Below are 25,686 nucleotides of genomic sequence, written 5' to 3'. Positions count from 1 at the left end.
CCAGGGAGAGCAGGCGGACCTGGTCCAGCAAGGGCACTGTGCCTGGAGCGGGAGCCAGCAGGGAGTGGGGACAAGCACGGTGCCGCAGATGGGTGACCCCGCTGGATTGCAGAGCCTATGCCACAAACACTGCTGCTGGGCAGCCTCTCATCAACCTGGCCTGGAGCAGCTTGAGGCAGCTGTGCCAGCAGCTTTCCAGACATCTGCTCCTCACTCCTGCCAATGCTGGGAAGTTACTGGTCCATATCAAGAGCTAGTTTACCAGCCTAAAGTCTGCAGATCATTTTGGACCTGCATCAGGGCATGGAGGAAGATTGTTGCCAGCCAACAGCACTTGGGCCAAACCTGTCTGTAGCCACTGGGTTTGCTCCTCTCTTGGTGGGACCCACAGCACTCAGCAAGATTCCCCCGTACTGGATAAACACATCAGCCACACACCAGTTTTAAGGTCAGAGGTATGATGTATGTAACATTATTTTTTTATGCAGAATGGGAGGTCCCTCGGGAAGAACAGAAAACCTGGGTACTACCTACAATAAATGCTGTATGCCTTAATCTTGCAGTCACCAAGTCTCCTCTGAGTGGCTCAGTGAACAGTTGTTTCAGGGGCAGAGGGGACAGTCTTTCAGACTCAAGTACAGCTTTATCTGAAGTTAACATGGACTGTAGGTGATTTTCAAAGATTTTCATAAATCAGTGAAAAATAACAGTAAAAACAGACTCTTCTGGACACAGCCATAACTGCTGTGTCTTCTAAGCCTACTAATGAGATCCTAGGGCTTAGTCCCTAGTCCCCAGGACTGCTGACATATGCTAGGCAGCTTTGTAGGAATGCTTTCTAGTAGCATTTCCAATTAAAAGCAATGAAAAACAATCTTGGGTGTTTCTCTCCCTCTCCACAGTGTTTCCCAATAAGAAACACTCAAAGTATTTCACTGTTTGTGTATGGGTTAGGAAGCCAGTAGACAAAAACACCGATCAAATGCACTTAAAAAATAGCAGCAGGCTACATTATTAACTTTAAAAGCTATTAGAAATCAATTGGGACTTCAACAGAGCCTGAGGGGCAGGCTGATGTAATGGAAGGCAGTCTATTAAATATAAAGGTCAATTATGCAACAAGTTTAGAGTTCTTGTTCTCCACAACAACAAGAGCAAAAAGATGAAAAAGAATAACAACAATGATAATAATAATAAAATGCAAAAGGTGCAATGCTAGCTTAGGCCCTCATCTTGTCACAGGCTCACAACCTGAGGGTGTGTTACTAACAGTTATGGTCCTATGAGCAGCTCTAAGTAAAAGACAATTGGGCAAGCATTTGTAGGAACCTGAATGTAGAAAATAGTGAAGGTATCAACTATCAGAGGCACCCTGGCCTGGTGTTTGGGGATGGTGCCTCAGTGATATTTGGAGAACATCTTAAAAACGGCTTTAAAGTGTAATGCCACCAACCACGTAAAAACTTTTACCAGTGCTGAAGTAAAGCTTAGCAAAAAAGGACATCTCAAGTCTTTCTTAAATGTTACCTATATGTATCCCCCTCAAGGATATCTCTTCTCATTGGCACTTTAAAATGTATTACACATACATAAGGTCATAATGACTTCTTCCCTAAATCTCTATGCTTATGCAAAAAGAACTGGCAGATGATGGGAAAAAAATGTTCCTCCATCCTGAGTCTGTCAGAAAAGCTTAATTCCAGCAGCCATCTTAAGCAGAAAAAAAAAAAAAAAAAATCCATATGACAAGAGGCAGAGGTCAAAGGAATAAAAAGGGGTTGTTGCTACTGGCAGTCCCCTGATATTAGTAAAGTACTTTCAGAAAGCTAGGGTAGGTGAACTTCTTGGTTTTGGAAATGTCATTCAGTTCAAGTTACAGAGCAATTAAAAAATACAGGAAAGGGTATTTAGTTTTCTTACAAATTCTAAGGCAAAATTCCCTTATTTAGGAAACTATACCACAATTTTTAGCAAGAAACAGAAATGCTCCCCTTTTATATTTTCCTGAAATATTTTTCCTAATTTCACCTTTTCTGCTACATGTATTACATTTTTACACCCAGAAGGAAGGTATAACATTTCCACATACTAGCCTGTGGTCTCTGAAGAGGAGGGTTTAAATTGACTTTAAGAAGAATTCCAAAGGGAAATATGTAAACCCACATACTTGCCGAGTCTTGTTTGGTATTACCAATGCTGCTGAGAGTCATTACTCAGAAGTTCAGACAGAGAGCAGAGTGGGAGGAAGGTGTTTTAGCACTGTAGGAAAGCCTGAGCGTGTTGGGATAGTTCAGGATTAATCAGCGAGTAATTTTCTGGTGTAATGAAAGTCACTGATCTCACCTACATGGTGGAAATATACCAAATCCTGCGAACAGTGAAAAAAGCCACATCATTACATTTGGTGCTATTGTGCAAAAGATTTTATACTGTGAGAAAAGCTTATAGTTAGGCGAGAAGAGGAACCTAAAGCGCCTGAGAGACTAATATAAACGCCAATGGTAAGCTAGAAAATATTTATAGCTCATTAGTGCCCTCTAGTGTACGCTGTGCAAGTACTTGAGCTAGTTTCACGTGAAGACGGGAAAATGTCGAAGTTCAGATCAGTATTTTAAAAGAAAATAAAACATCAATTTCCAGAGAACTGGAGTTTTTTTTGCAAAATTAAATATTAATCTTGAGAGATTCTGGGGTGAGGGGAGGAGAGAAGGAGAGTTTGGAAATGTGATGATAATGCACACCTCTCTCCCTTGTTTTTCGGCAGAATAGACATTTTGCTTGGAAAATATTTGCTTTACAGACCCTGTGTCTTCCAATTTAGTTGCATTACGTGGCAACAGAAGGATTGTTTCCTGACTTTTACAAGGCAAGACAAAGCAACAGAAGATATTAATTCCAGTGCATGACAGAGACCAAGGGAAGAGCTTTCATTAAAAAAATAAATAAATAAATAAATACTAAAAAAATCTTTCCTAATCTCATTTCTTATATATGTGTTTTCTACTTCCACTTAGGAATCTCGAAGGATTTAGCACAAGTTCTTTAGATACCAGAATAGGTAAAACTCTAGAATAATAAATGTGATCAAATATTTCTGAGAACAATGTACCCAGAATGCTTTATATACAGGGGAGCAATACTGCCTAAGCTAAATAAATTGAATTTTTAGCATGGAAAAATATGGCTAAGTGGAGAAGAAAATGACTTTTGCAATTTATCTGCACAAAAATCTTATTATTATGACAGCTTTTAATGAGAGAGAGAGACAGAATGGGGGTAATTTGTACCTGTAAGAGAGAATGGAAACATATACTCACAAAAAAATATATTTTTTTCCTTATTAAGCACTTGATTGTGACCAGTCTCCATGTGATCTTGAATATAATCTATCATGTTGTTATGCCCATAAAGGAGAATTGTGTCTATGAATTCTATGAATTATCACTTGCTCTACCTGCAGCAAAGCTCTCTGCTTTCCCTGCCAACGTTTATGCTTTTCTTTTTCAGCTCAGTTATCCACATCAGCGAGTAGGATTCAGCTGTTCCTTCATAGGCATGTGCAACATGGACATACACATTTGTGTATGCCACCTGCATTGTGTCGTCAATGAAAATACATACATACTAGAAAGCGTGATTCACCTTACTTTCCATGAAAGCTCATAATACCCTGGAAAGGCTAGTGCCTGAGCCTAAGCTGATGGGCTCACACAGGAAGGGCTCTTAAATTAAACAAGATGCATCCCTGAACTTGGTCTCCAAATACTGAGTACACACCAAGGATCCACTTTGCCTTCAGATCAAAGAAATTCAGGAAATTAGCTGCTCCCCTTTCCCCTGCTCTTCTGTACAGGTACAAAGTTCAAGATTTTTTTCACTTCCAGCTTTGCTCATCCGAAATACCTTCTTTAATGCAGCTGCCCACAGCCCATTTCTGGAACCTATTTAATCAGAGTCATTTAGCCACTGCAGTGATACTGAGCCTTTATTCTTTCAAGTATGCTACTATTAGCATAAATCAAGAGCAAAAGAACATTTGAAACCCTGAGGACTCCATATTGAATGTCAGACCTATGTGATTTGATGAACTGGGATGAAAAAGATTCCTCAAATGCTAGAGTTTATCAAGGGGCAACTGACAAACTCTTAGCTTAAGCACTGCTGACATGGCATTATTATACTGACATCAATTGCCACAGCAGATAAAGTACATGAATTTGACAAGTTCAGTCTTTCAGAGAATCTGATTTGCTAATAACTATTTTACAAGGACTAACTTGTAGATGAGCAATTCATCAGAGAGTACCCCAATGTACATCATAGTGAATAGCATCTAGAAATGCTAATTTATTCATTACTTAAATCCAGGAAAAACAGTCTTAGTCTGGATTTTGGTCTTATTTGCCTGTTCTCCAAAAGTGTGAGGTGACTATATTCACAAAGCAGCTACATTACTTTGATGGCATACCATTGCACTTCCACTGAAATCATTATCTGTGGAAATCTGAGTTACGCTGGTGTTTAATGTAACAACGAAAAATCAGACTTAGAAGCTATAAAACCATAGTTAAGGTACATTTTTTCTTATACAGTGTTACCATGTCTGAACTATACTGTGTAAAACATCATAGGAAATCAAAAAATCTCATATTTGAAAGAATTCTTAAGCAATAAGGAGTAAACAGATTACCTCTTCTAAACAACCATATACTCTCTACCTGGATTTTGAGCCCAATTTTCATCTTTATTTGTAATCCAATGGAAATACCCAAGACCCTACCTGAGATGAGGGATGCACTGAGTTGTAGTCATAGAAAAAAAAAAAATCTTACTTGAAAAACTACAATCTGCATAGAATGAAAAAATAATAGGGTGTTTTTCCATATGTTTTGTTCATATTTGGGATTCACACAAAGTCTGTTCTTTTTCTCCTGTGTACTTAATGAGTTTATGTGTTCATAGAGCAACCTTACCACTGTCTTAGTCAAGTAGAGGTGTCCAGGAGTATTCACCTTGCCAAATGTTTTGAAGTAGCTTTTCCTTTGCTAACAAGCTCTCTGCCTCTAGATGAAGGTGACCACATACAAATTGCATAGTGAGAGTTTCCCCTAGGTCTAACTTTTGAATCTTGTCCAGGTATTGTCTCCAAAGTACTTGTTGGTGCATGCCGAAGTCATGCCAATGAATCCTTCAGCAGCTTACAAACATGGAGGGCTGTGTGACAGCACTGAAAAATATCCTGTGCACACCTGTTGCAATAAAGCATCATTAGAAACCTCCTGGTAAAACCATTTTTATCAGACCACCTCAGGACTGGTGAGCTCCAAGCAAAATGAGGTTCCCTGTCTGAAGAGTTCAGACTTAGGTTGGATAATGAATGGAGCTGTGAAGCTAGACTTGAAGTGAAAATAGTTTCATTTGTTGCTAACCTTGCTATTTTCTGAACAGCAAGAAAGTTTGAAAACTAGACATTTTATTTGCTTTCTTGGTGCTGTGAGAGGGGGGATAGCTCACTGCAGTAAAACTGATTTTAGAACTTCCAAATACATCACAAATCAGAAATTCTGGCTTTCAACTGATTCTACTTACAGCCAAAGAAAAATGTTGAGCACTAAAATAGCTGCAGCAGGGAATTCATTCAAAGGCAAATAAGATACCATTATATGACCCAAGAACAAAATTGTGCTCCTATTCTTGATGCAAATAAGAAACCAAGAAAAAATGGAAATTTCAAGGTAGTTCAGAGTCAAACATCATTTATATTCAATTAAATTTCAATGCTAAAATCTGAGCCAATTTGTTTTCCATCTACTGTGTGTTTTATGCCATGGTGCCATATGCTACAGTTTGGAGTACTGTCTCCTCAGTTGTTTTTTAATTGGCTTGACCTATGGGAAAGACGGCAGGAAACCAAGCTAATTATATCAATTCACCTCATGATCTATAAAATCTGCTATAGAATGACAAGTCAGGTAAAAGAAGAAAAAAAAAAAAAACACTACTAGAAATACAATTACAGTTTACTGACATATTTCTACATGCTGGACCTTGCATATTTTACTATCAGATTGTGGATTTCTGATGATTTTATTGACAAAGTGGGCAGATTCAGATCTCAAACTGCAAAGTGAAACACTGAGAGAAACAAGAAAAAAAAATATTCTCCATACAACTGTATTCAAAGCCATTAACAGCTCTTCTGAAATGAGCAGGCCCCCATCCAAAGTAATTAGCTCACTTCCAATTAAAACCAGATTCAGTATTTTAATGCCTTCTATTCAGTACACGAGTGTTTTTCTCCAGTTGTAGTGCTTTAAATTGAAATATCATTTTTAAACTTCTGAGGAATTGGGAGTTGATGTCAAAAAAACTGTTAAGAGCACTAGGTGATGTGAGTTAGACAGTGAAATGGATATCAGAGCTGTTAGAACGTCTTATTCAAAGCTGAAATTTTATGTCCTCTATGTCAGTAAAACAAGCAGCTTATCCCAAGTAACGTCATATCCACTTTACAGACTGATATTTGAAACGATGAACAATGGAAATCTTGTGAAATGCTGTCCCCAGTACACTTTATAGCTACTGAGGAGTGCATTAGACAAAATTGGGTATATTTTAATGACTACCTACACTAAAATGATAAAGCCTGTCTTACCTAATTTCGGCCATCTAAAAGTTTGTGGTCTATTTTAACTCCCTAATCTTTGTTAAACCAGTACATCCCACTTTCTTCACTGACACGTCTGGATGATTGACTAAATTGTTATTGATTTCAGTTAGGTGAAATGAACACCACTTTAAGTCCTAAAGGTTTAATCCTAAATACTTAACCCTTGGATTTAATTAATTAATTTATTTATTAACAAATTACAAACATATGTGGTTGCTTTTGTCACATCCCTTCCATATATTGGCTTACATATACAAAACTGCAACCTCAGTATGCATTCAAATATATGCCTATAGTTTCAAACAGTCTTTTAGAATACATTCCTGCTTGTGTCTTGGTTTTGTAGATAAGAGACTAGCCTACTAACAAACCCACTTAAACAAAATAAGCATAGAGGTTTAATGAAGCCACTGGGAAATAACTAATTAACTGTCTCCACTAAACAGTTCAACTTAAATGAAGCAAAGCACTTGGGTATCTGTTTAATTTTGACAACTTGTTTAAATAATCAAAGAAAAAGAGTCTCAGTCATATATTGAGTATGTCAATTAAAATGTTGTACAGAAATGCTATTGATCTCTTCCATGGAGTTTTGCTGAAATCCTAATCTTTTTATTTTCAAGGCATCTTAGAAATACAGTACATTACCAGGTTTCAATACTTCACAGGTTTGGATACATAGGACCCAGTCTCAAACTGAGCTGATATGCTTGTTTGACCAGTTTAATTTTAAACTTGTCAAATTTCCATCCTGACACACTGTTTGCTACAGTTAGTATGAATCTTTTTGTGGATTACAATGGCACTGTATTAGCCCAGTTCTTATTTTAAGCTGTATATTCTGGGCTTTTGGCACAGATGCTCTCTGTTTACTGGACAGGGATGATTCCTGAATATCAGTTCTAACACAGATCCACTACCATTGCACTTTTTTAGTGGAAAGAGTTGAGCAATAATTGGCAGTACCAATGAAACATAATAGACTTTTTTTTTTTTTTTTTAAATTTCGGCAGTAGTTTACTACAAAAGCAATTACAATAAATGGCTTATCTTAAGGAGAAAAAATAAATAAATTAAAAACAGAGAGTAAGCAAATCTATTTTGCGCAACCTATTCCTCTTACTCTTCACTCTGCTAGAAAATAAAATGGGGTACTCTGTGGAGAAAGTCTGTACTCTCTACAGACAATAGTTTGTAGGGCGCTTACCTGAGACATCGTTCATCTAAAGAAAGAGTTCTGCAGTGTCCTCTGAGCACTCTCTGTAAGTAATAGGATCCAAGAAGCATTTTTGTAAGTTTTTTTAAATCTCAACCATGTGGGCTTAAATCAATGCTTATTTGCTTTCTCATAGCTCACCTAGAGTTGTAATCATCTTAAAACAAGATCACAGCAAACTCCTGATAAAGACCATTATGTTACTACAGATATGAAGCTTGTAGTGCAACAGAAAGTGAACTTCTAAAGAACAACTTGTTTCCACGTAAGAACTTTCTGCAATTCAGCATGCTCTAGTAATTCAATCACAAGCTGTTACATTATGTGTAAGAGTCCCTGGGTGAAATTGTGTAGTTTGGGTTATGCAGGAGTTCAGTCAGGATGATCATAATTGTTCCCTGCAGCCTCTAAATGTATTTAAAAACAACAACAAAAAAAAACACCACCAACAAAAAAAGCTGAAATTCGCATATGTAGGGGAAGCTGAATTGTTCCAATTGTTTCTAAATGTTGGTCTTTCATTTTGTTTTCCTCAAGAGCTGTTCTTGACCTGAGCTTTTTTCCAGAGCTGATAAGATCTGGCCAGTCACAGTGATCTTTTCCTAAAAAAAAAAAAAAAAAAAAAATCTGAGGGATCCCATAGTTTTTAGGATAAATGTTAGGAAATTGAGATGAAACAACAAATAAACTTGAATATGAACTAAGAATTTTTATTTTCCTTCACATAACAAAATTTCCTGAGATTCATATACAAAAGCTCTTCAAATAATCACTGAAACAGATCATAGAGGGGCCACCCATTGAAAGCAGCTGAATTGACCTGATAAAGTTTAGCATCGATGAGAATATGGAGACATTTTATTTTAATATAGAAAATGCCAGTCAAATGCAATTGTCATACTACAATATAAAAAGCAGAAAGGAAGTTCATGAAGGTTTGGAAATTGAAGTTTTCAAAATATAATAATTTGCCAAATATTAATATCTAATACAAAATTATTCTCTCCTTTTAGTTTTTTTTTTATATAAGTCACAAGCACAAGCTTCTTCAGCTACAAGCAAACAGTGAGTGCAAAACTGAACACTGTCATAATAAAATTAATACAATAAAATTTAGTTGGTGTCTCAGAAAAAAAAAAGAAAAAAAAAAGACATAAATACATAGCTAGTAAACTACTTCTGATGCATCCAGCATCGTATTATGACATTCATTCATTTAGCCATAATTCTGAGACAGAAAAGTAAAGAAATGGTAAACTCATCTGGAGTTGTTTTTATGTAGGAAAGGATATGTGTTTGTCAAAACAAGTCAGTGTCAGAGAGTCTCTGACATCATTTGACATTTGGAAATACTCCAAACTCATCTGGACTGGTCTGGGCAACCTGTACCAACATTTAAATGATTCTTGATTTAAGTGGGGTTTGTACTAGTCCATAAGTTCCTTTCAACCTAAATTATTCTACAATTATAAACACAGACCTGGATGAATCCTAAAATCATCCTTCATGAATTTTCCCTATATTCCATACCTTTAACCTAGGCAATATGAGATTGTTTGTGTAGTCCAGGCCCCTCACTACCAGGCCTCCTCTCCTTCCCATCTTCAGAGATTCACACACACAATATCAGGAGTCGGAGACAAAAACATTTGCCTACTGTTTGTTGCTTAACCTAGTCACATCAAAACAAATTAGAGGCCGTGACTAAAATGAGCAAGTGGAGTGAAGTCTTCCAATTGAGTTTACTGCATGGTGGACCAGCTTTCGTTGTTAGACACTCCTCACCTCCTCCCTCCAGCTTCTCCCTAAGTTGGACATATTTGAAACCTTGGGATATGCAGCCAACAAACTTTTCCCATCCATGGACAACTGATGTTTCCACTAAGCAGTCATGCAAAAAGACATGACTTCAACACTAACTCTCCCAGGTGAGGCTTTGGATATAATTGACTGACTGTGTTGGGAAGGAGTCCTTCATGTAAGGCTTTCTTAGCCATAACTTCCCTTATCAGGTCTTCCAGAGAAACTAAATGGCAGAAAGTTTATACTGACATTTCTGATCAGGTTAAGGCACAAAAGAAATGCCACTTGGCTACTTGATTAAACAAGCACAAATACTCAGCATTTTTCTTTGAAAAAATATTAAACCAAAGATATAAGCTAAGTGGCTTACCCAAAGTCACAAGTGACATCAGTGGCTGAGTGAAAAAAGAATCCAGACAGCCAAAATATTAATCTGCCACTTCACACTCTCTTGGTAACATGGTTTTGCTTTGCTGGGTTAAGGATAATGAGCTACAAGTTTTCTCATCAATTTTTTTTCATGTCAAAGACACATGAAGAACAGAATAGTTCTTTGCTCCCCTCATGTTAATTCTAAATGTGAAGAAAACTGTAGTCAAATAAATGCTGGTAATTTAAATTCCTTCCTAACCTCCTAGTGTGACTTAAAAAAAAAAAAAAAAAAGAACAGACATATTTTCTTTTTCTTACTGGAGAGGCCTCCAGCCCTCTGCCTTCAAGCTGCCTTTTACAAAACAACCCTTTAATTTATAGGTGTATTGTGTTAGAGATCTCTAGCATGGTTGCAAAGAATGAAAAACATTTTTACATCAGAGGAAAATAGTGTATTCCAGGGGAAAAAACGATATGTACTAACATGAATGCATTCATGTATCTTTTGCAAATGTAGACACCACAAAGCCAAAATTAAAATAATGTTTGAAAGTAATATCTTATCCTAGTGGATAGTAGCAGCTGTTCATAGTGAAAGGAGAAAGGCAAAATATCTAGGACAAGTAGGAAGATAACGCTGTACTAAAGATCCACTATATTTGCACTGAACTACGTTTTCTGTTTCTGCTTTCATCAGTGTTGTATATAATAAAAGATGGTTGCCACTGAAATTTGATGTTCAAGCAAGTATGAGCAAACATAGAATATGATCTGGAGCATCATTTGTATTGGTGAAATTCTCAGCTAGAAGCCCACAGAACTACAAGATATTAAATAGATTTATTGCCTATCAGTTTTATACCAGAGGGAGAATATCTGCTTCTCATAGTGAAGAGATGCATTATAAAAAAAGTAACTGTGATACTAAGAAATCATCATTCAACCAAGCTAAAATAAATGATAAATATTCCCTTTGTGGCTGATTTTTATCTAGCTGCACCTGACTGCAAATGTTTTCATGGGAAGATACCACAGATCTTAAAAGGAGAGTAACTAAAGAATATTTTCCAGTATCAATTTAACCCCCTCCCTCCTCTTCCCCATTTTCCCAAGTTGTTCACCAGAACAGAGAAAAGCCCTTTATCAGTGCATCCTGAATCTACAGGGAACTGAAAAGACAAGTCATGCAAAACATAAAGAACAAATTTTCATTACCATTTTATACCTTCAGCAAAGTAAAGGTGGTCACAATCTCTGATAGAAATTCTTGCTGCTTCTGGAGTTTCACGGTCTTCAGAAATGTGGAAAGGACTAAAAGGATCCTCATGTCCTACAGAATATGAAAAATACAATTCTGTCTCATCCTTCTGCAAGTTACAGAGACTAGAGAAAAGACCCTTATACTCTCCATGTTGCATGTACTAACATAAAACTCAAGTTCAAAAACAGAATAACTATAAAGAACATCCTCTATTAAGCAAACATTTATGGCATAGTAAAGTTATTTAATTATATCATGATAAAGCATTCAATAATTAATTTCACCCTTGTTTTGCCAGCTTCTGTAAATCAGGAATTACAGGAGATGAAACACATTAATAGGCCTTTTAAGTCCCACTGATAAAATACTAAAGTCACAGATCAACAGTAAGTCTCATCCTCTTAACATAACACCGGTGTAAAAGGTTTATTCCTATTGAAAAGTTTTACACCTTTTTTATCAGTAAAAATAACCAAAGAGCAGCAGGATAGCAAACATTACTTTTCCTATTCTCAGCTCATTTAGTATATAGTTTTTCATTCTATATTCCATAAGATGTGGTTTGTTTTCCATGTGTGTCTTTTGGTTGTAGCTTTCTCTCTCTGCCTCATCTTTTTTAACTTTCTTTTTTGAATATGGATATTTGCCTGTTCCTAGTGGATGTTTTTGAGTGGGATGTGGAATACACTTCTCTATCAAATTCATTTGTTGATATTTAAATTAATGTTCTTTACCTTTCCTGAAATGTATTTCTTCTGAGAGCTGAAATTCATTTTGACTGTGAGCACACAAGGCTGTTGTTTATAAGGGATTGTTGGGCCCTCATGGGAGCTATCATCTGTGACAGCAAGCATTAAGCTTTGAGCAATTGTACTACAGGTTCCGATGAAAGTGTGCTCCAACTCTTACTCCAAAGTCCTCCGGGCAGGAAAATGTAGAGGCACTCAGGTCTTCATATAGCAGATAAAATACCTTGTAAATAACAAAAAGAACCTTACCTTTCTGGTAAATATGTGCAGCCAGAGATCATGTCCAAATTAAAGAACAACTCATTTCATGTGAAGAAAAATAGGGAAAGAACAACATTTGACATGGAGTGACTCCTTGCTAATATCTACACAGTCACACAGAAGCTGAAGGGCAAATCTAGTACTCCCTGTACATGGGAGAAAGACTGAAGATGAAGAGAATAGTACCTCTGTGTAAACACTAAATTCAAGCCTTTTCCTCTTTCACATCTATGTTTTGCACTGAATTGAATGTGTTCATTAATTTAATTGAGAATCTGATGTGTGTAAGTTTTTGTAAATAGAATTATTTACCCAGCCTATCTTCAAGGTCTCCTTATGTTCAGACAATGAATAAATATATAAATAAAGTTTACCAGCAAGATTAGACCCATCTTTCATTAAGGTTGTAGCTTAATTTTCCCTCTCATTTCTTCCTTCAACATTTTTTTTTTCTTTTTTCTTGGATCATACAATTCTCCAATTCTTCTGATGCATATTCAACGAATGGATTACTCTGGAAATTAATTGTTGCACGATGGGGGCAAAGGGAGTGCTGGGGCCTCAGTCTTGCAATTGATTCTGTACAGACAGCAAACCCAACTGGTTTGATGTCTGTTGTTTAGACTCAAACTAGAGACCCAAATGGACAAGAAATGGTATTGTTTGTCCTCTATATATTGAAAGAAATTGGTATCCTGGTTGACTCAATTTATCTTAACCCAAAGAAAGAATCTCAGTTTATGAGAAAAAAAAAAGAAAATAAAAATCAAACTTTGAAGAAAGATGCTTGTTTGTATTATTAATTCTAATTCATGTTTTTCCAATTTTTGTCTTAAATACCCATCTCCACCCTCTGCAGGATTCTTACTATACACTCAGTTGTGGGATTAGATAGCTGCTTCCTCTAAATAAAGTGTTTACTGTACTTCTATTGAACATAAAACATTAAAGACTGTCTTTTTTTATTTTATTTTTTTGGGGGTAGTAGTAACTTCTTTTGGCCTCTGCTTTTTCAAAGGAAGAAGAAAAAGGCAAAGGATTGTACCATTCAGTACAATCACTGATTTCAATATTATTTTTTTTGACACAGCACAATTGATATTCTGCTTTGCATTCTTGAAAGAAAATATATCAACATTTGAAAACTTTCTACATGTCAAAGAAATTTCCTAAAAAAAATGCTATGTAGATATTTTGCTCTAGTGAAATTTGATGAACAGTGGAAACACAATGTATAGATTTCAAACAACTCCTTGGCTTACTGCTTCTTCTGCTGACTGTACTTATCAAATATATATTGTAAGATATATCTCTGAGCTTCTAAACATGAGAGATGTATCGACACTCAGTAGTAAAGAATGTGTTTTGACACATTTTCAAGTAAATACAAAATGCCAGCTCATTTTTTTCTTTTTATTTTCTTTTTTTTTTCTTTCATTTTGATCAAAAGGATATGTATTTTTAGCATAGCTTCTGTTTCCAGAAAATCACCTTTCTTTTTGGGGTGAATTTACTAAGCAGTTAGGCTGAAATATATCATATGACAGCAGCTATGTCTTATTAGTGTCTATTAGATATTGTTGATAAAATAGTACTGTGTAAAATGCTCCGTATCAGCCCAAGGCATATCAGAAATGTAACATCTTTTGGGTGGAGAGGGGTGATTTTTTTTTCTCAAAAATTGTTTCAATTAAAACAAAATGTCAGTAGTGATACTTCAGTTTTGTTTTTTTTTTCACTGTTTTTAACATTTGTATTTATTCTTTTGTGCACCCTTAGAAGCATAATAAATTGAGGCTAGCAACCTTTAAAAAGCTCTTCCTGTGTCTATTCAAATATGATTTTCTTCCCAATCCATTTTCCTTCACCACCACCACCCATAAGTCACCTCTGTTGTGTAAAAGTAACATGTTTTGTTCTTACTACGTTTTGTTCATATTGTATTAAGTCTATCTTTGTGGCAGAAATTTAAACAAATATTTTAATATTTGATGATTTAATTTTGATATTTTTCTCATGCTTTTTGAACACGTAGATTATTAGTCTTGATCAGGTTTAACCATGAGGAAGTTGGCAAGTTCTCTGCTCTGGCTTCTGAATTTACATAGAAAACACCAGGATACTTTTGTTCAAAGTTATATTTTAAAATTAAGTTGGAAAAAATCAAAATAAGTTTTACATAGAACAGGAGACCCTAGAATTGGGTTCTCAAAATCCATGATTTATTTGTTGCCACATAGCATGCAACAACATAAATAAATAGCAAACCAGACTTGGAAAACAATGTGCTCAAGACCATATCCTGCCCCTGAGGCCACCTGTTACAGAGGAGCAGTATCCATGTTTTGAAATTCCCTTGTCCTCCAAAGCAGGGTGGCCATATGCAAAACACCTGCAGGAATGGTATCTGGCCTGCACCAAGCTCCCAGGAAATCAGTGGCACAACGACAAATGTCTCAGGCCAGAGCTGTAGCAGCAACTCTGCCAACAGCAAGGAAGAGCAAATGCCAGTCCTCTGCTCTGGCACTGCACAAATTTGTACTGTAGGCCTAGGGATAAAGTCTAAGCAGTTTAATTGCCCAGTCCTTCGCTGTTCTGTGAATGGTTGAAGCTGAACTTCTGCTGCTTCTGACATCAGAACAGCCCTGCTTCCACACACACAAGCACAACTGAGATCCGCAAACCATGACTTGGTCACCTGTTTTTCATAAATTCAGTCCTGTGGGGTTTCTTAAAGAACTATTCATGGCTTGGGATGACTGTTGTTTCATTTTAAACCCAGCACAGATGGGCTAAGGATATAAGAACTCTGTGTGTCCATGTAGAAACTGCATAGCTAAATTTCTAGAGGGGATTCCCACATCTCCTTCCTGCTAAACCATCTGCGAAGTAAAGGACATGTAACTGCTCAGCAGATCACAGTTGGAGGCATTCAGTTAAGAATGATAACTTAGGGTTCAAGTCCCACTTGAAAAGCTTCTTTAAATATATAGACTAGCCTGGAGCAAAGCTGCAACAATTGACCTCCTGAACGTGAGACACAAGTACAACCTTACCCTTCTCCTCTGTTCCAAAGCAACTTTAGTGCTTTTGTAAAAAGAAGCAAATTCATTTAAAAACATGACCCTGGAAAGGTCTCTTCACAGTCTGGCAGTTAAGGCATTGCTCTGCAAGATGGCTGAAGTGAGGACAAGTCACAACCACACTGTTCCTGTTGAATGGCAAGGCAAAGCTTCCTGGCAGGGCTCAGGGCCTTCCCCTCTGTCAAGGGGAATGCACCCCAATATACATCCCTAGAAACTCCCACTCTTCACCCAAGAGAATGCAAAGGCTTGTACAGGTGCACATTATGGTGCTTTCTTCATTCAATTAACTGTTTAGGAGACAATATTCATCTCTGGGCTACGCTATTCATCCCTGGACAGTGGACTCACTTGAATATCACACATCTGAAAGGTAACAGTTAACATCTGGCCCAGCAGTAGCCAGGTTCTTTTCAGAGTTCATTCCCATTCTGACAATTTATAATTCTATCCATTAGAGAATCTCTTTGGGATCCTGGTCATAAATCTAGATGGGAATTACGTGATGGGGCAGGAAGGAGAATCTGTGTTCTTTAGTCATAAGTCAGGAGCATGCTACTGAAATTCTACATATTTAGGCATGTGAAAGCTCAGTGAAATGAGTTTCTCACTACTTACTTCTCTCTATCTTCTTTCAGAAATAAGAAAACTAGAAAAAAATGAAAAACAATGATGCTCAGAGGCAGATGATTTAGCAAATGTGCATTACATGACAAAAAAAAACTTTTTTCAAGTGGTTTTGTTTTAAGTTTAGTTTACACTAAAAGAAAATGGTAAATCCATGTCTTTTTTTCTGCCTTCAGTAGAAAAACATCAGTTTCAAATATTGTGGACAGGTGAGCATTTCCATGCAAACTTGAGTGAAACAAAAATTCAGAAACCAAATCTCAGAGGTGAAATATTAGCATCATACTGTGGGGAAGCTATCACATGGCTCAGGTCCCCCTCTGCCTGTTACCCTATTCATGTGAGCTGAACATCAAATTTTTACATTTGGGACTGAAAGAAAGCTCTTTAGTATTATGATGACATTCTAATCTAGATTTACAGTCATGGAACTAGTTTCTGGAGCATTTTCAAACAGCATAATGTCTCAACAGCACATATTTCCAGGCTGTAGTTTTAGCAAATAACAAAAATAGCTCTTAATGGATAGCATGTGCTAGACACCAGCAAGTACATTCCCTGCCAAAACACTCAGAGCCATTTAAGTATATCCAGGGAGGCCAATGAACAGCCTTTATATATAACAACATGCAAGAAAATAGAAAGAGAGAACTTTTTGCTTCCTTTCACCCAGACAGTTTCAGACACTGGGTCTTCTGCATACTGTCTGTAGGCTCATTTCTCTGGCAACTACAATGGCCTATGCATAAAACAGTGGCCTACAGGCCACTTTGTTCTTCCAGCATCTAGATTGCTTCTGCATATTTTTTTGTACTCAGTTCTCTCATACTCGAGATGGTGTACCTGACATATCAGTATGCATATTTATTAGTGCAGTTTCTCAAATTGTCAAAGCTTTCCTATCTCAAGTACTTAAAACCTGACTTGTACAGCATGCCAATGTACTTTTTTTTTTTAAACACTACCAGCGTTTAATTTATGTTTCTACTCCACTTTTCCTCTTTTCAACTGACAGGTTGAAGATTCTTCACCTATCTCAAGGGTGGGACCCTCAGCTGCTCAGACTCCCTGACTAGAGCTCCATCTGTTTCCCAGCTATGTGGAAGACAAGACAAGCAGCGGAGCTGGGACTCTCCAGGAGCTGAAGACACTGACTGATTAATGATCCAGAAAACAGATTTTCTGGAACAGATTGTTATCTATTCACCCACAGCGTATAATACACACTGCAATGTGTCAGAACAACCTGGTGTTAAAATGTACATTTCCTTTAAGAATACAATAATCTTTCCTTGGAATAGATGTAAGGTTCTCTCATCCCAGCCAGCCTCCAACACAGGCTAGGGGTACCCAGTTGATCTGTTTATACCGGTTACCTACATCTCCATGTAAAATAATTCCTCTGGATGTCAGTCTTATTTTCTGACATTTAGCCCCATTAATCAGTACAGAATGCCCAACTTAATATTGCATGTTATTACGGGTATTTGATATGGAAAGACTATAGAAGACCAGCTGTAAAGCTGTAAAAGAAAAAGCATTTCTACAAGAGCTCTTCCATTGTTTTACATATACTTTCCAAATGTTTCAGTTTTTAAATGCTCCTCTGTTTCCTCTTAGATGTCTTTTGATTTAACTGCGTATTTTCTGATAGGTTAGTATCACATGGGTAATTTGTATCATCTATGACAAACTAAAAATACAGAAAGAATCCCATATTTATCACACACAATAATTTCATTCTTATTATGTGCTTATCAAATGACTCTTTGACTATTCAATATTTAGCAAACAATACATTGTTTTGCTTTATTCAAGTCCTAAGCAACAAGCATTCTTTGTGATCACTTTTCACCCCTTCCTTACTCTGTCCTAATCATCACTCCTAGAACAGATTGAAGTTTCCTCATGACTGTCATCTCCATATTGTTATTTCCATAGACAAAAGAATAATACAGGAAAATTCTAGGGGTATGTTAAAATAATAGAATAGGTCTGAATACATCACAGAGTGCGTTATATGTCTGTTCAGGTTCTGCTGAAAGTTTTGCCATAAATATTCCATGGGCTTCACTGAAGTGTTTAGGAAAGGCAGTGAGACAAAAAGTCACTGGGCATGACCAGTGAATAATGGAACTACAGAAGAGAGTAAGAGGCTTTTGTAGCTAAGTCAGCGATTCTCCTATAGTAGGAAGCTTTTGTAGTTAAATTAGTAATTCTTCTAGGGTAAAAGAGAAAGATATGCATGCTCTATTCTCCACATCTTTTAGGGAAGTCCACTGTTTAAAATAGACAGGGAAATTCAAAAAGTGGTACTTGGCCCTAATATTTTTTTTTCCTAGCCTGCCAGAGTGTGTTTGAATACATTTGGGATTATACTAACAGCAATAATAGCATAAGGAAAAAAAAACCTTTATGAGGCTGTAACTGAACCAATAATTTCTCTTTTATCGATGTCGCCTGCAGCTGCACTGTTCTAGCACAAGACAACGTGAACAGGGGCTGTTCCTCCCTCAGCTGCTTTTCTACATCCTTAAAAATTACTTTTTTTCCTCACTCCTAACTGCAAAGTTAATTGTTTTCACTGTGGTTTGAGGTAAATAGTTTTAAACTTGGCATCTTATACATACATAGACTATAAAGATTATTGTGCTTTCAGAGTGGTTTGAAAAATAAAATTTTTTTTAAAAAAAAGGGTCATAAAAGATAAAATTTATGTGGCTTTAAAACACACCATGTCCTGTGAGCTGCAGTAAATAGCCTTAATTATTAAGTGACAATCTCAAACATATACATAAGTAATCTCTGTTATTTCTTAACCACCTGAGTTAAGGTAGGGGAATTTGGGATGTACATTGCTCTCTTTCATTCTAGAAAACAGATGCAGTTATCCTAACTGCACATATTAAGATTCCAATGCCACAGAGTTTAATTTCAAATAAATAGCCTCATCTGTTTTTGTTATCTATCTATTCTTCAATAAAGGGGAGTGAGGAAGGGAAATGTCATGCACAAACCCTTGATCAGGCTAAAACAGTGGGTATCTAAAATTGGTAAGTGCATTGTTAAGTTTTCAAAAAGCAGAAGTAAAAATGAATTTCACGCTTAGCCTATTTATAGCCATGTGCAACTGGCATAGTTTTCATATCACAATAATTATTTCATTGCTAATATAATACAGTATAAATCTTTCAATTTATGTTAATACAGATAGTCCTGTATTGTTATCCTTCCCTGTTCTCCTGTGTTGCAAAGAAGGCATGAAGATTTCAGTGCTTTCTGCAGTGCAGTTGGTGACTCTCTTACAGAGTTACAATCGCACTCACACATCTCATTCTGCTCTACAAAGCACAGTGAATATTAAACTATGATGATGTAATAGAGTCATCCTGACTACACAGTCCCTGAATTTTGTTTCTTTCCAGATGCTTAGTTCAAGTTTGCATATTTCTTCATCATCAAAATCTTTGAAGTGCATGGATATATTTCTATTTATTTTCTTGCTCCCATGCAAATCTATAGGAGAGAGTGGAGCAGTTCCATGGAGCTAGAAGGAAAAAGCAGATTGTGTACAGTATCTAGGGTTGGGGATTTAAGTGATGAAGTCTTCTCTGTAGCACCTTCTTCCTTCTTTCCAGTGATATCAAGCCCTTTCATATATTGCTCTGGGGCTGATTATCATCTGTTAGCCCTGGGCTTCACCAGCTTTACGTGGTTTAGGCAAAAATGGTTTGTTTTCTTCTTATTATTTAGTTTTGTCACTCCGAATTGTTGCTACTTGAATGTCTTCTTTCCTAACTACCTTTCACAATAGCAAAGTGCAGAAGGAAAACAAAATGAAACAACATAAACCAATACACACACACAAACAAAAAGAAAATACATACATATATATATATATATATATATATAAAATCTCTGAAAAACAAATCATGGATTCCACAGAGGTATGGACAATTCTGTAAGGATGCAGGAAAATAATGCAAAGTATCATGCAAAAAACTCCAGGAATCATGGGACTTTCAGGGAAAAATCAGGAACTGGGCTATAGATACACAAATTCACTCTATAGATACATAAATTCTTTTTAAAGATGCCTGCTTTTCTAGGAGTTTTGATCACAGGGGAATCAATTACATAGCCTTGGAAGAGTGGGCCCAGGGCCTATCACTTTACCCTATTAAACAGGGAGAGTCCAGGGCACCTGTCTTGATAGTTTACGTGTTAGCATTACTGTAGCCTTTCAAAGAAAGCCACAGATTTCAGCAGTGTAGTGACAAGATGAAGCTGGTGTCACTACATCTGTGATACCTACCTCAGCCTGTGAGAGCTCCCAATGGTTTCATCTCCGTTCCCTGAGTGCACTCTCTCAAGCGTTACAGCCAAATAGTAGCATAATTTAGCCCAAACAAAATAAAATTATCAGCTTTCCTGAGTGTCATCAACAGCATAATACAGAATTTAATTTGCTGAAGTAAATGTTAGAGGGTGTTTGTTCTGTTTCTCTCCAGAATTGCATCGCAGACTAGGATATCATTGATTTGCAGCTCTAACCACAAACAAAATCTGTTAAGATCAGAGTTGCCATAATATTATTAGTTTCAGTTATGGGAAGTTGGCAAGGGATTTACTTTTCTGCAAAAGGACACTAATTATCTCATTATCTAGAGTTTTAAAACCATTTTCAAATGTGATGCTAAATAATTACATATGTCAACAGTCATACAGCAGATAACACAAGAATTAAAAATGTCTATCTGCTTTCAGTACGTTCTCCTCAGCGCAAAAGAGCTGTGTAATACTCGGCTCATAATTTGATAACCCCAACCCAGAGGAAAGGGAGGAAACAGGAGGTTTATGTCAGCATTAGAAATATTTTTTTCTCACCCATTATGTTATTAGTATAGATTCAAAGGCACAGAGATGATAATTCTGGCCTGGAAAAAATGAAATTCTTCTCTAAGGACCCTTTTAAAACTGATTTGCTCAATCAGAGCTCTCTCCTGCTACCTGATCGTGGCTATGGTGTTTTAGAGTGTCTAATCAAGACATGATTAGAGATGATGACATTAAGAAGGTTCAGGTTTAGTGCCATCATGGTGGCCAATCAATAAAGCAATTGTCCAACCCGGTACCCCAGTACTCAAGGGATCTGTGTACAAATCTCATTATTTACTAACCCTTCATGTCCTGCAATGAAAATAAAACTGATATGCTCTTACAGTGTACAAATGCTCACTATAAGAATATTTTGTCTGGCATAAGCATTAATGCCTCACAGAACATTCTTTCAGTCTTATTTTGGCTTTATTGTGATTACAAGTGTATTCACACATCTGGTCATTTTTCATTTTCTCTATGCTTCACATGTTCCAAACCTGAAATAGAGCCTGGCTGTAGTTCTGTGAGTATGAAGATATCAGTAAAATATGCTTTTGCAATACTCAGAGCCTTTTGAGACTAGTTTTGGAAAGGTAGCCTGATCAGGTAGTTTCAAAGTTAATTAAAAATACAAATTAGAAAAATCTTCAAGCAAACAAAGGGCTTATTATGAAATAGGAACAGGCTCCCTGTCTTACAGCAGTAGACTAGATAAACGTCTTGTGAGTCAAAGCAAATAAAGACATCTTTTTTTAATGTTTTGGCTGAACAATCATTAGACTCAGCATCTCTTCAGGGCTGCTAATGGCTCTCCTAATTTTTGACTAGGCATTGGATGTTCTATTTTAACTACAGAGGAGCAGAACACAAGAATTCTTTCAAAGTTCTTTAAGGCAGAAGGAGCTAATAACAATTCACACTGATTAAATAACGAAGATTCTGAGTTATCCAGCTTTATTTACTGTGCTGGGCCGTTCATTTTTGTTTCAGAACAGAGCACAGCATTTTTATAATTTCCTTCAGGATTAATCTATAAACAGGTAGTTTTCCATTTACATCTGTTGGTGGCTATATTCCGGTCATAGTCACTCTGTTGTCACTCCATAGATTTCTCCATAGATTTCTGTGCTTTGGCCAGGGTAACTGAAATCTGGACCTGGTAGACCACTCTATTTCAGAAGTCACCAGGACAGAATGGGATTGTGTGGTGTTAGCATCAGAACACTTTGAACAGAAGCACTCTCAACACAATCGTTTAATCATTTCCTATTTAATAAGAGATACATTTGCCTGTTATGTTTGTCCTCTTATCTGTTTACATGGCAAGGTTTTGGCAGCAGGGGGCTGCAGTGGTGGCCTCTGTGAGAAGAGCCCAGCAGCTGCCCTTTGTCAGTTAAGGGCCTGTTTCAGACTGCTCCAAAAGGAGCCACTGGCTGGAGCTAAGCAAGTGAGCAACACTGGTTGAGCCTCTGTGAGAGCAGATTTCAGAAAGCAGAAAACTGCTGCACAACAGCAGCTGGGAGAGAAGAGTGAGAACCAGCCCTGCAGCCCCCAAGGTCAATGCAGAAAGAGGGCAGGAGGTGCTCCAAGCACACAGCAGCAGTTCCCCTGCGGCCTGTGGAGAGGCCCCTGGTGGAGCAGGCTGTCCCCCTGCAGCCCATGGGTCCCACATGGAGCAGATCTCCACGCTGCAGCCCGTGGATCTTGGCTGCCCAGCTGAGTAAAACCTCCACAACAAGACAAGGCTTGTTCCCTTGGTCTATGTTTGTTGTTTGAATTTGGATCATCGGAGCAAATCAGGTACTTATTTATACATGTTGCCAAAGGGCACTTTTTTTTTTCCCCCATGAGGAGCCAGACTTAATTATTGATTGGGTTTGGTAAGTAAGCATTATGTAACATACATGTGAAAACTAAGAAGCTTCAATGTGAAACTAGAAGTTAGAGTTGAAATTTAAAGCTACCAGATTTAAGATTCTTTAAAGATTTCAATTTCCTATATACAACAGTTTGCAAGAGTGCCTTTTAAAACTAGCTTTCCTTAACACCTTAAGACATAGTGAAATCTCCTTTGTTTATTATTTTCATGGTGTTCAGACTCCTCTCTGATACTGTGTGAAGGATTTGCTTCTGGGAAAAAAAAAAAAAAAAAAAAAAAGAAAAAAGAATAGAATAGAATAGAATAGAATAGAATAGAAAAGAAAACTCCAAAAGTAAATAAATCAACCAACTGTGACTAGGGGTAGCTTACAGGAGCAAGCCAGCAAGCCAGCAGTACTTAAGTTCTGCACTACAAACAGGGTGTGTATAACAGAAATGAAAATGCAACTGAGAGGGTGAAAAAGAAATAAAGATATGATTTTGAAATAAAAGGTAAATGGAAAGAAAGTTACATTTAAAATGAGACACTTAAAGCAGGCTAAAATTTTGAAATATATTCCATTAAAAATAACAAAGAACTTGGGCAGCAAAAGTAGAATTTGACTACTATGAAGTTCCAGTAGAAAAAGAACAGAAGGAAAAGGCATGAAATAAACAGTGCTTTAGAACTAGAAATAAATAAGTGGAAGCAAAATAAAAGGGATAAACTGCATTGTAAAACCTATGATACTCAATTTGTTGTAAAATAACGCAATACAACAATAAAGCTATACACACAAAAAATTAAAGTTATCTGTATTTGAGACAAGGATTCAGGCCTCAGGTGTTTGGAGGAATGGCTGCAACAAGATTTTAAAGGGTTTTCAAACCACTAATAGTTTTATTTCTTTGCTTTACTTATTTTTACACTAGCAATTGCAAAGTGATAGACTACACGATAAGCACAAAGTGATAATAGAATTTGATAAGACAGAACATGTTCAGTGCTGTACAATTCATGCCAGATGGTAAAACTAGCACAAGTTACAAATAAATAAAAGATATCATTCATTCAGGTCCAAAGCTGACCTCCCAGAATTCACAGGATGAATGTCAGATGAAGGGAAAAAGAAAAATCTTTGCCCCACAGCACAATTTGACAAGAAACCTCATGCTTAACCAATTACCTGTCCTCTTCCACATTTATTACTGGGTCATATTTTGGCCTAACTCCAAGTCTACTCCAGATCTCGGATCTCAGCACAAGGCTTCACCCTCTCACTCAAAAGATGTATTTCTCCACTCTTCCACCATGGCTTGACTCCTCTTTTTATAGCATGGAAGCAGTACTAGTCAGGCTCCGGTCCAAGACTTATTCCAGACCACATCTTAACCCTCAAGGAATGGAGAGAGGAGAAGCAAGAGGAACAGCAAAACCATCAGAAATATAATCATTCACTCCTGCAACTCAACAAAATTACCCAAGCCCTCGGCCTTGATTTCTAATAACAGAGGGAATTTCATTGCGAAAGTGGAATTTTTATGACACACGTTCCTGCCAACAAATAAATATTCCAGGACCATTGGTTAACATCAGAGAGACCATCATCTGGTACAGCTTTGTCATCTCTAGTCCAAGCAGGCTTCAAACTAGCAGCTAAAAGAAAATCTTTCTTATCCTGTGTTGGTTGCTTATTTCCCTACAGGCAGGATACAATTTGCCAATCTTTCTGTAAAATATTCAAAGGCAGAACAAGAGAGAGTATTACTAGTAAGTGGCCAAGGCACTAACTTTACACTTACTAATGTCTCTGATCTCCTCTTCCTCTGTTCCTGATTAGAATTAGTGTGTAGGCTCCTGGCTGGAAGCAGTCACCTTCCCACCCAATTGGGTGTGTTGCAGTAGCTGCTGCAGGTGCAGACCCTCCATTAAAGTCAGAGGTTCCTCCAGCCCCAGAGGCATGCTGCAGCTGTGCCTCCTCCTGTCAGCCTGGCTGCTGCAGTGTGAGTTTAAGCCCAGCTCTGGTGACTGCTCTGCTTATACAGCTCTTCAGTAAAGAGTAAGGGCCTGACTCCCCATCGCCTTGGGCTGTGTGCTGTCATTTACCTCTATGCAAAGTGGGTATAACATACTGCTCTAGCAGTACTTTAGACAGATGAAAACTACTAAGATCAAGCTAACAGCATGAGATGGTTTCCTCTGAGCAAGAGACTTCAATAAGATGCTTTCATTTAAGTGCAAAATTCTCTGCTTTTTCTGTAATGTAGATTTAGCCGAGACCGATTCTTTCACAGGCAAGCTTCTGAGTTGTTTTTGTTAGCTTTCTTGTTTTCCCCATTTCTCAGCAAACACAATCAAGGCTGCCACTGTAAAGGCGTCTTACCAGGCTTACGTGATCCACACAGCAGGCTACAACAATGCCTACAAAAGATCTGACATAAAAGCAAACTGATCCAGAGGAAAGGGATAGTAATCAAAGATAAAATTGTTAATGAAAGGGGGAAAAAATCTTTAAATAGCTAGCCAAGTAAAAAAATTCTGGTGAAAGATGATTGAATTGTTAGCTTTAATTACAGAGAAACAAGTGGAAACAAGACTCCTGTGTCCCAAAGCTGAAAGTGGCACTCTCCTCACTACCTTGAACATTGTAAGAAAATGACCCATTGATGAAGGTGGCAGGATGGATTCAGCAAAAATGTTGCAAGAAAAGGAGGCAGGACCACTAAAGTACTAAAAAGGAATGATGCAATGCAGTATACGTTTAAGACCTGTAGCCTTTAATGGCCCAAGAGAGAGACACACACCTAATCCCTTCTGGGTTTGTTTCTTTTTTCTGTGGCTGCTAGCTCTCCAGCTTGGTTCATTTCCATTCTCTGTAAGTTCACACAGTATGTCCTTGCTA

General features: G+C 37.2%; 1 long non-coding RNA gene across 1 annotated transcript; it reads right to left on the bottom strand.

The window, feature by feature from the left end:
* Window positions 1-7,915: 7,915 nt before the first annotated feature.
* LOC125184719 (uncharacterized) lies at window positions 7,916-25,437 on the bottom strand. Its single transcript, XR_007169086.2, has 3 exons — window positions 24,587-25,437; window positions 11,277-11,391; window positions 7,916-8,488 (listed from the first exon to the last, which is right to left on the bottom strand). It is a non-coding gene; the product is annotated as an uncharacterized lncRNA (long non-coding RNA).
* Window positions 25,438-25,686: the final 249 nt, after the last annotated feature.

This window comes from Anser cygnoides, chromosome 3 (genome assembly GCF_040182565.1).
Source record: "Anser cygnoides isolate HZ-2024a breed goose chromosome 3, Taihu_goose_T2T_genome, whole genome shotgun sequence".
Taxonomy (NCBI): Eukaryota; Metazoa; Chordata; class Aves; order Anseriformes; family Anatidae; genus Anser; species Anser cygnoides.
The sequence above is the reverse complement of the archived record's forward strand: the minus strand, read 5'-3'. Positions and strand labels throughout refer to the sequence as shown.